This window comes from Bufo bufo, chromosome 1, assembly GCF_905171765.1.
Source record: "Bufo bufo chromosome 1, aBufBuf1.1, whole genome shotgun sequence".
In the NCBI taxonomy this organism is placed as follows: Eukaryota; Metazoa; Chordata; class Amphibia; order Anura; family Bufonidae; genus Bufo; species Bufo bufo.
Window position 1 is genome coordinate 103,873,777 of NC_053389.1, and position 10,616 is coordinate 103,884,392.

Below are 10,616 nucleotides of genomic sequence, written 5' to 3' on the forward strand. Positions count from 1 at the left end.
ACAAACGCAGCCGCCTGTCTACAGCCAATGTGGACAAGCTGACGTTCATAAAAATGAACCAGGCATGGATCCCACAGGACCTGTCCATCCCTTGTGCAGATTAGACATTAACTACCTCCCCTTAACCATATATTATTGTACTCCAGGGCACTTCCTCATTCAATCCTATTTTTATTTCAATTTTACCATTATATTGCGGGGCAACCCAAAGTTGAATGAACCTCTCCTCTGTCTGGGTGCCTGGGCCTAAAAATATCTGACAGTGGCCTGTTCCAGTGGTGGGTGACATGAAGCCTGATTCTCTGCTATGACATGAAGACTGATTCTCTGCTGAGTTGCTGACATGAAGCCTGAATCTCTGTTATGGGACCTCTCTCCTCTGTCTGGGTGCCGGGGCCTAAATTATATGACAATGGACTGTTCCAATGTTGGGTGACGTGAAGCATGATTCTCTGCTATGACATGAAGACTGATTCTCTGCTGACATGAAACCTGAATTTCTGTTAGGGGACCTCTCTCCTCTGTCTGGGTGCCGGGGCCTAAATATCTGACAATGGATTGTTCCAGTGGTGGGTGACGTGAAGCCTGATTCTCTGCTATGACATGAAGACTGATTCTCTGCTGACATGAAGCCTGATTCTCTGCTATGGGACCTCTCTCCAATTGATGGAGCAACTATAGACCAGTGAGTCTGACATCAATAGTAGGCAAATTAATGGAAACCCTATTAAAGGATAGGATTGTGGAACATCTAAAATCCCATGGATTGCAAGATGAAAAACAACATGGGTTTACTTCAGGGAGATCATGTCAAACAAATCTTATAGATTTTTTTGACTGGGTGACTAAAATAATAGACGGTGGAGGTGCAGTAGACATCTCATATCTAGATTTTAGTAAGGCTTTTGACACTGTCCCACATAGAAGACTTATCAATAAACTGCAGTCATTGAGCATGGACTCCCATATTGTTGAGTGGATTAGGCAGTGGCTGAGTGACAGACAACAGAGGGTTGTAGTCAATGGAGAACATTCAAAACAAGGTCATGTTACCAGTGGGGTTCCACAGGGATCTGTACTGGGACCAATTTTGTTTAATATCTTCATAAGTGATATTGCAAAAGGCCTCGATGGGAAGGTGTGTCTTTTTGCTGATGACACAAAGATATGTAACAGGGTTGATGTTCCTGGAGGGAAACGCCAAATGGAAAAGGATTTAGGAAAACTAGAAGAATGGTCAGAACTCTGGCAACTGAAATTTAATGTGGATAAGTGCAAGATAATGCACCTGGGGTGTAAAAACCCAAGGGCAGAATATAGAATATTTGACACAGTCCTGACTCAGTATCTGAGGAAAGGGATTTAGGAGTAATTATTTCAGAAGACTTAAAGGTGGGAAGACAATGTAATAGGGCAGCACGAAATGCCAGCAGAATGCTTGGATGTATAGGGAGAGGTATAAAGCAGTAGAAAGAGTGAAGTGCTTATGGCCGCTGTAGCAGAAACTGGTGAGACCTCACTTGGAGTATTGTGCGCAGTACTGGAGGCCATATCTCCAGAAGGATATAGATACTCTAGAGAGAGTTCAGAGAAGAGCTACTAAACTAGTACATGGATTGCAGGATAAAACTTACCAGGAAAGGTTAAAGGACTTAACATGTATAGCTTGGAAGAAAGAAGAGACAGAGGGGATATGATAGAAACTTTTAAATACATAAAGGGAATCAACTCGGTAAAGGAGGAGAGCATATTTAAAAGAAGAAAAACTACCACAAGAGGACACAGTTTTAAATTAGAGGGGGCAAAGGTTTTAAAAGTAATATAAGGAAGTATTACTTTACTGAGAGAGTAGTGGATGCATGGAATAGCCTTCCTGCAGAAGTGGTAGCTGCAAATACAGTGAAGGGGTTTAAGCATGCATGGGATAGGCATAAGGCTATCCTTCATATAAGATAGGGCCAGGGACTATTAATAGGATTCAGATATATTGGGCAGACTAGATGGGCCAAATGGTTCTTATCTGCCGACACATTCTATGTTTCTATGTTAATTTTTATTTATTTTATTTTTATTTTTATTCATTTCCCTATCCACATTTGTTTGCAGGGGATTTAACTACATTTTGCTGCCTTTTGCAGCCCTCTAGCCCTTTCCAGGGCTGTTTTACAGCCTTTTTAGTGCCGAAAAGTTCGGGGCCCCATTGACTTCAATGGGGTTCGGGACGAAGTTCGGGTCGGGTTCGGATCCCGAACCCGAACATTTCCGGGAAGTTCGGCCGAACTTCTCGAACCCGAACATCCAGGTGTTCGCTCAACTCTAATCAGCAGCAGACACTCGCCCCTAATGTTTTAGATGGTCAGCTCAGCAGCAGACCCTCACCCCTAATGTTTTAGATGGTCAGATCAGCAGCAGGCCCTCACCCATAATGTTTTAGAGGGTCACCAGCAGGCCCTTGCTCCTAATGTTTTTGAGGGTCACCAGTAGGTTATCAATCATAATTTTTCAAGGGTGTATGATGCCCTCCTTTATGTGTAATAAAGGGTGTATTGGAGTGCCGGTTCCTTGTAATTTTTGGAAGCCCTTTCACTTAGTGCATAGGCTTTATGAGTGTAGGAGTCCCACTACCTGAACAATTGTACCACAATGTGAATGAGGCCCTCCTTTATGTGATATACAAGTTGTATTGGAGTGCCTCTTCCTTGTAATTCTTGGCAGCACTTGCACTTTATATACAAGTAAATATACAGGAAAGAATGTTTCCTAACAATTTTTCCTCTAAAATCGATTTTATCTTCGGTTTGGTGCGTATTATTGTCAGTCTGTAAAATTGGCGTACTACTCGGACAACATCGTTCACAGCAGCGACCTGGGAGTCCAAGATGCATCCAGTCATCCTCCCCATGCTGTTCCCGAACCATTTTAGTGGTGTTTCCATTAATTTCTGACCTTTTCTTATGAACCAGACACCCTCCCCCCCTTCAGAGCAGGGTTTGCCTGGTTTAATGCTCGGGTTCTCCCATTGACTTCCATTGTGCACCCGTGCATCCTGAGGTGTTTGACCCGAGCACCCGAACACCCGAGCACTTTGGTGCTCGATCAACACTACTGTATACACTAATTATTTGATTTAATTTTCCTGCCAGGATGACAATGTATTGCTGGCCCAAATAGAGCCACAGGAATAAATTAGTTCACTACACAATCATTGAACAGCTGCACTGAAGGATTCCAAGTATACAATGTCATTATTGACACAGACACTGCAAACTTTTCTGTGTGTTGAACAACTTTAGAGTTCTACAAACTAAGGATCCCCGTCTTGGCAGGAGCAAAGTGCAAACTAGTCGTAGAAAGGTACGGGTGTTCAGCGATTGACCTGGACTCGTGCCACAGGGAAACATCTGGGCAGGACAAGGAACTTCATGTAGGGTATACAGTGCCATTTCGAGATGGATATCAAAAATCAGTGCATTAAAATACAGTAACATGAGAACTTCCTCTACATTTTCATGGTACTGAATCCAACACAGTGTGGATTTCATTAACTCTTTATGGCTTGGATGTCATTCTCTAGTGAGCTTCCCGAGATTATGACTTATTTTAGAGACCTGTTTGTCCATGCATACTATGGAAAAGGGTCTAGAGTTCTAAAATGGGGTAAATTTTGGCTGCTGATTCGGGTGGTAGATTTTCAGGAACAGGGGCTTATTTTATAAATGCTGTAAATAATGAAGACATTGTTTCCGTGCTCATGTTCTGCTTCATAGGTAAATAGAAACCTCCAAAAAAGTAAAAAATACATAACAGTCCATGCAAATGATGGAGCCATTTCTTCTAGAAATGGACTTTTGGCAGTTTTAGTATAAGTCACCATATGGTATGTAAAGTGAGTTGCTCTTTTAATGAAATCCCCTCTACTTTACAGGTGACATCAGTTGAGGGATTATTTTACCTCATATGCATTTCACATTCATTTTATAGCCTTGCAAAGTCCTCAACTTTGAGATAATTTCCATCTGGTGGGAAATGTTTTTTTTTTCTCTTCTTCATGCCCTATACCACTGATGGTGAACCTTTTACAGACTGAGTGCCCAAACTGCAACCCAAAACCCACTGATGAATGGCAGGAAAAGTCTAAGGCATATTAGTATGCCATAGACTTTTTCCAGGGTGCGGGTGCCCACAGAGAGGGCTCCAAGTGCCGTCTCTGGCACCCGAGCCCTTTGTTTGCCACCACTCTTACAGTGGATATGTGCTGGCATTGCCAAGGTCAGTTTAAAGGTTCCAGGAGTACAGAGCAGTACATTCATTGCGGGCCCCAAACTAACATGAGGAGCTCCTCCACCACATGCTGGAGGACCTTTAGTAAGACTCATACACTGCTTTGGAGTATACAGGAGGAGTGTCCACCATACTATAGTATACTTGCAAACATGGACAAGTCAGGCTGCAGGATACAGGAGAGTAAAATAACCGTGATTTTTTTCAGGTGTGGATATGATCTTTTCCCCAGACCCCACTCTCTTCCATGTATGCCTTACCCCTTTCATGATGTGTCCACCCTGCCTTGGGTGAGGGATTTATCAACTCCTCTAGGAGTTTGGGAGCTTCTTGGATCTTTCAGGACTGTTGGCAAGTTTGTACTATAGATATAATAACTTCTACATATATATACCTACTCACAAACACACTACATGCATAAATTATAAATAAAGGATGTGCATCATATTCATGGATAGCGCAGTTGTAAGATCATGACCCAGGGAGTGCTCCCCAGGATACAGCGAAGTCACAGACGAGAAAAGTGACACCGACACCAGCATTTGTGAAAAAACAGAAATTTTACTAACAGTAGTAATAAACAAAGCAATAACAGTAGTAACAAACACAGCAATATAGAAGTACAGTCGTGGCCAAAAGTTTTGAGAATGACACAAATATTAGTTTTCACAAAGTTTGCTGCTAAACTGCTTTTAGATCTTTGTTTCAGTTGTTTCTGTGATGTAGTGAAATATAATTACACGCACTTCATACGTTTCAAAGGCTTTTATCGACAATTACATGACATTTATGAAAAGAGTCAGTATTTGCAGTGTTGGTCCTTCTTTTTCAGGACCTCTGCAATTCGACTGGGCATGCTCTCAATCAACTTCTGGGCCAATTCCTGACTGATAGCAACCCATTCTTTCATAATCACTTCTTGGAGTTTGCCAGAATTAGTGGGTTTTTGTTTGTCCACCCGCCTCTTGAGGATTGACCACAAGTTCTCAATGGGATTAAGATCTGGGGAGTTTCCAGGGCATGGACCCAAAATGTCAACGCTTTGGTCCCCGAGCCACTTAGTTTTCACTTTTTGCCTTATGGCACGGTGCTCCATCCTGCTGGAAAAGCATTGTTCTTCACCAAACTGTTGTTGGATTGTAGGAAGAAGTTGCTGTTGGAGGGTGTTTTGGTACTATTCTTTATTCATGGCTGGTTTTTGGGCAAAATTTGTGAGTGAGCCCACTCCCTTGGATGAGAAGCAACCCCACACATGAATGGTCTCAGGATGCTTTACTGTTGGCATGACACAGAACTGATGGTAGCGCTCACCTTTTCTCTCCAGACAAGCCTTTTTCCAGATGCCAAAACAATCGGAAAGAGGCTTCATCGAGAATATGACTTTGCCCCAGTCCCTCAGCAGTCCATTCACCATACTTTCTGCAGAAGAGCAATCTGTCCCTGATGTTTTTTTTTGGAGAGAAGTGGCTTCTTTGCTGCCCTTCTTGACACCAGGCCATCTTCCAAAAGTCTTCGCCTCACTGTGCGTGCAGATGCGCTCACACCTGCCTGCTGCCATTCCTGTGCAAGCTCTGCACTGGTGGCACTCCGATCCCCGCAGCTGAATCCTCTTTAGGAGACGATCCTGGCGCTTGCTGGACTTTCTTGGACGCCCTTAACCTTCTTAACAAGAATTGAACCTCTTTCCTTGAAGTTCTTTGATGACCTATAAATTGTTGATTGAGGTGCAATCTTAGTAGCCCCAATATCCTTGGACTGTGAAGCCATTTTTATGCAACACAATGATGGCTGCACGCGTTTCTTTGCAGGTCACCATGGTTAACAGTGGAAGAACAATGATTTCAAGCATCACCCTCCTTTTAACATGTCAAGTCTGCCATTTTAACCCAATCAGCCTGACATAAAGATCTCCAGCCTTGTGCTCGTCAACATTCTCACCTGAGTTAACAAGACGATTACTGAAATGATCTCAGCAGGTTCTTTAATGACAGCAATGAAATGCAGTGGAAAGTTTTTTTTGGGATTAAGTTAATTTTCATGGCAAAGAAGGACTATGCAATTCATCTGATCACTCTTCATAACATTCTGGAGTATATGCAAATTGCTATTCTAAAAACTTAAGCAGCAACTTTTCCAATATTTATGTAATTCTCAAAACTTTTTGCCACGACTGTACACAAGATACCCTATACTCCAGGCTCAGAGTCACTGTTCCTGTCCAACTGAACAACCCTAACACGGAGGTGCACACAGCAGAGCCTGCAAGTCGATACTGTGCCGCAGGGGAACAGACCTGACCGATGGCGCACACGGCAGAGTCTACAAGTCAATACCGTGCCACTAAGTCACTGACCTGAGTATGTACTGTATCCGCTGGTTTCTCCAAACCGAACAGCAAGTCCCTGCCACAACATGGGATCCTGCAGCACCTGTAACTTTGACCCTCTGTTCTGATCAGCTCGTGACACCGATGCTCATCCTAGGAACAGAATCTGGATCCACACGGTCCTCTCAGACAGCTCACAAAATGGCAGACTGCTTCTTCTTCCCCATTCTAATCTAACTTCACCTCTTATGGCAGCCCGACTGTTTCACGGCTTTTCCCAGCCTTCCGGGAACCGATCCTCTCTCTCCTGGATGCCATTTGGATCGCTGACAGCCATCGGTCACTTCTAACAGTGACCCTGGCCACTCCAAATCCCGCTGACGCAAGGAGGGCACACGAGGCTGTCTTCAAGTCTCTGCCCAGACATGTCTGCTCAGCTCACCATTTCCTGTTTCTTCACAACAGCAAGCAGCAGCAGCAGCATGAGCCATCATCTCAACCTCTTATGCATATTCAAATACTTAGCAGCGGCCTCTAGTGGTAAAACTACCCAATGACAACTCTAACAAGTAAAAATTCACATCAACAGTATTAGAAACCATATTTAAGCAATGGTGGCTGTTTCACCCTCTTACACATTCACTATGCACTGAGAGAAGGTAAAAGATGTGCAGTACATTTTTACTCCCCTTAAATACAGGTTTTAGGCTGGGTTCACAAGAGCATTATCACATTCTTTTATTCTGTTCCTTTACAGGATTAGAACAATAAAAATAACTGAAGTGCCGGATTCAGCACATAATTAATACAAACTGAGTTGAACAGACTCCATTGACTACAATGGGGTCTATTCAGTTTCCATTTGGGATGCTGCTTTTTTACCTACATGTAGTCTTTTTAACCGAATCTGTGGCAGAGGCACCAAATGGAACTTCCAAAGCAGATGTGAATAGATAGTATCAGATCAAGTTTAACACACACTACAACACTGGAACCTATGCATAGTGCATAAATACAGCAGCAGAACTAAGCCAATAAGTCAAATGCAGCACCAGAAGGCTCATACCATAAATATAATACCAAAAAGAACTTCAGTACATATATACAGCTCTAAAACCAAGTGCAGTACATATACGGTATACTGTACATCACCAGCTCAAAGAGTTCAGTACAGGTACCATTTGCATACTTTCTTTGGTCCTTCCCATATTTTTGTACACTGTGAAACTACAGTAGGGTATGAACAGTAGTAAAAGGTATGCTGGGAGTTGTTGTTTCAAAAAGCAGCTGTTACCACCCATCATCAGTTGTAGATCATACAGGTGATTACAGCACTTATCATAGTCAGCGTCAGAAAAAACATTTAGGCCTCTTTCACATGGGCGTCATGTTTTTTGCCCTGATAAGATGCGGGTGCGTTGCGGAAAAAATGCGCGATTTTTCCGCGCGAGTGCAAAACATTGTAATGCGTATTGCACGCGCGTGAGAAAAATCGGCATGTTTATTGGTGCCCAAAAATTTTATTATTTCCTTATAACATGGTTATAAGGAAAATAATAGCATTCTTAATACAGAATGCATAGTACAATAAGGCTAGAGGGTTAAAAATATAAAAAAAAAATTTAACTCACCTTAATCCACTTGATCGCGCAGCCGGCATCCTCTTTTGTCTTCTTCTTTGCTGTGCACAGGAATAGGACCTTTGATGACGTCACTGTGCTAATCACATGGTCCAATCACATGATTCATCACCATGGTGAGGGACCATGTGGATTGGATCATGTGATGTGATGTCACCACAGTTCCTTAGCCGGCAGCTCAACATTACAGAAGAAGACAGAGTTCCGCAACTACGCGATCAAGTGGACTCGGTGAGTTAATTTTTTTTTATTTTTAACCCCTCCATCACTATTGTACTATGCATTCTGTATTCAGAATGCTATTATTTTTCCTTATAACATGGTTATAAGGGAAAAATAATACAGATCGGGTCCCCAGCCCGATCGTCACCTAGCAACCATGCATGAAAATCGCACCGCATCCGCATTTGCTTGCGGATGCTTGCGATTTTCACGTGGCCCCATTCACTTCTATGGGTCCTGCGTTGCGTGAAAAACGCAGAATATAGAGCATGCTGTGATTTTCACGCAACGCACAAGTGATGCGTGAAAATCACTGCTTGTGTGCACAGCTCCATAGAAATGAATGGGTCAGGATTCAGTGCAGGTGCAATGCGTTTAACTCACGCATTGCACCCGCGCGGAATACTCGCCCGTATGAAAGGGGCCTTAGTGATTTACAGGTGACATCTCATCCAGAGTTGTTCTCCATCTGGTTCAGACCACCTTCATGACTCTCCTGGCGACAACTTGTCTCTGCAGATTTTTCCGCCCAGATGTCTTCAGCTTCTCGGTCTGTCAACACATTGGCACCCTATATACTAAGAGCCCTCTTATTACCACATGGTGTGCCCTGAATATACTGAACTACCAACATAGACTGCACAACTGAATGTTGCATACTATGCCCCCTGAAAATAAAGTGTCACATACACAGTGCCCCTAATAGTAATGCCACATACTCTGTGCCCTCTGTATATAGTGTCACATACTTAGTGTATCCTATAAATAGTGCCACACACTCTGGGAAACTCATATACAGTGCCTCAAGCTCTATGCCCCCTGTGTATAGTGCCTCTTCTCTGCCCCTGTATATAGTGCCTATCTGTGCCCCATTTATATACAGTACAGACCAAAAGTTTGGACATACCTTCTCATTCAAAGAGTTTTCTTTATTTTCATGACTATGAAGGCATCAAAACTATGAATTAACACATGTGGAATTATATACATAACAAACAAGTGTGAATCAACTGAAAATATGTCATATTCTAGGTTCTTCAAAGTAGCCACCTTTTGCTTTGATTACTGCTTTGCACACTCTTGGCATTCTCTTGATGAGCTTCAAGAGGTAGTCCCCTGAAATGGTCTTCCAACAGTCTTGAAGGAGTTCCCAGAGATGCTTAGCACTTGTTGGCCCTTTTGCCTTCACTCTGCGATCCAGCTCACCCCAAACCATCTCGATTGGGTTCAGGTCCGGTGACTGTGGAGGCCAGGTCATCTGGTGCAGCACCCCATCACTCTCCATGGTCAAATAGCCCTTACTTTCAAAGTTTTCCCAATTTTTCGGCTGACTGACTGACCTTCATTTCTTAAAGTAATGATGGGCACTCGTTTTTCTTTACTTAGCTGCTTTTTTCTTGCCATAATACAAATTCTAACAGTCTATTCAGTAGGACTATCAGCTGTGTATCCACCTGACTTCTCCTCAACGCAACTGATGGTCCCAACCCCATTTATAAGGCAAGAAATCCCACTTATTAAACCTGACAGGGCACACCTATGAAGTGAAAACCATTTCAGGGGACTACCTCTTGAAGCTCATCAAGAGAATACCAAGAGTGTGCAAAGCAGTAATCAAAGCAAAAGGTCGCTACTTTGAAGAACCTAGAATATGACATATTTTCAGTTGTTTCACACTTGTTTGTTATATATATAATTCCACACACTGCATTGTAATTCTCACCTACCCTCGGTCCATGTTGCAACAAAGTCTTTTCTGGTAGGGTCTGCTTCTATGGAACATCGTAGATGGTGCAATGTAGTCATCATGCCACCTACATTACAAAAAAGTGCCAGAATAGTGGGGCAGAGAACTAATAGTTCCCTTGTCCCACCAGCACTTTCAGGTGTTCAACTGTATCTGCGTCCTGGGGGCACAAAGACACTTGAGTGCAGAGCCCCAGAAACCTGGTGAATTGACCTGGCAACTGTGGCCACCCTAGTAAAGGTGCATAGCAGGTGCTCCAACTGCACTAAAGTTGCACACACTCAAAGCCCTATAGCTGTGACTTAAAAGCACAACTTCCATCAGAAAGTTTTTTTAAATCAAGATTCATAGAAACATTTTTTTATCTATAATTTCAGCAGTACTATGCGATTGAAAATTA

General features: G+C 42.9%; 1 long non-coding RNA gene across 1 annotated transcript; it reads left to right on the forward strand.

The window, feature by feature from the left end:
* The first annotated feature begins 4,114 nt into the window (after nucleotides 1-4,114).
* On the forward strand, nucleotides 4,115-10,282 carry LOC120986860. Its single transcript, XR_005775820.1, has 3 exons — nucleotides 4,115-4,244; nucleotides 6,941-6,946; nucleotides 10,272-10,282. It is a non-coding gene; the product is annotated as an uncharacterized LOC120986860 (long non-coding RNA).
* Nucleotides 10,283-10,616: the final 334 nt, after the last annotated feature.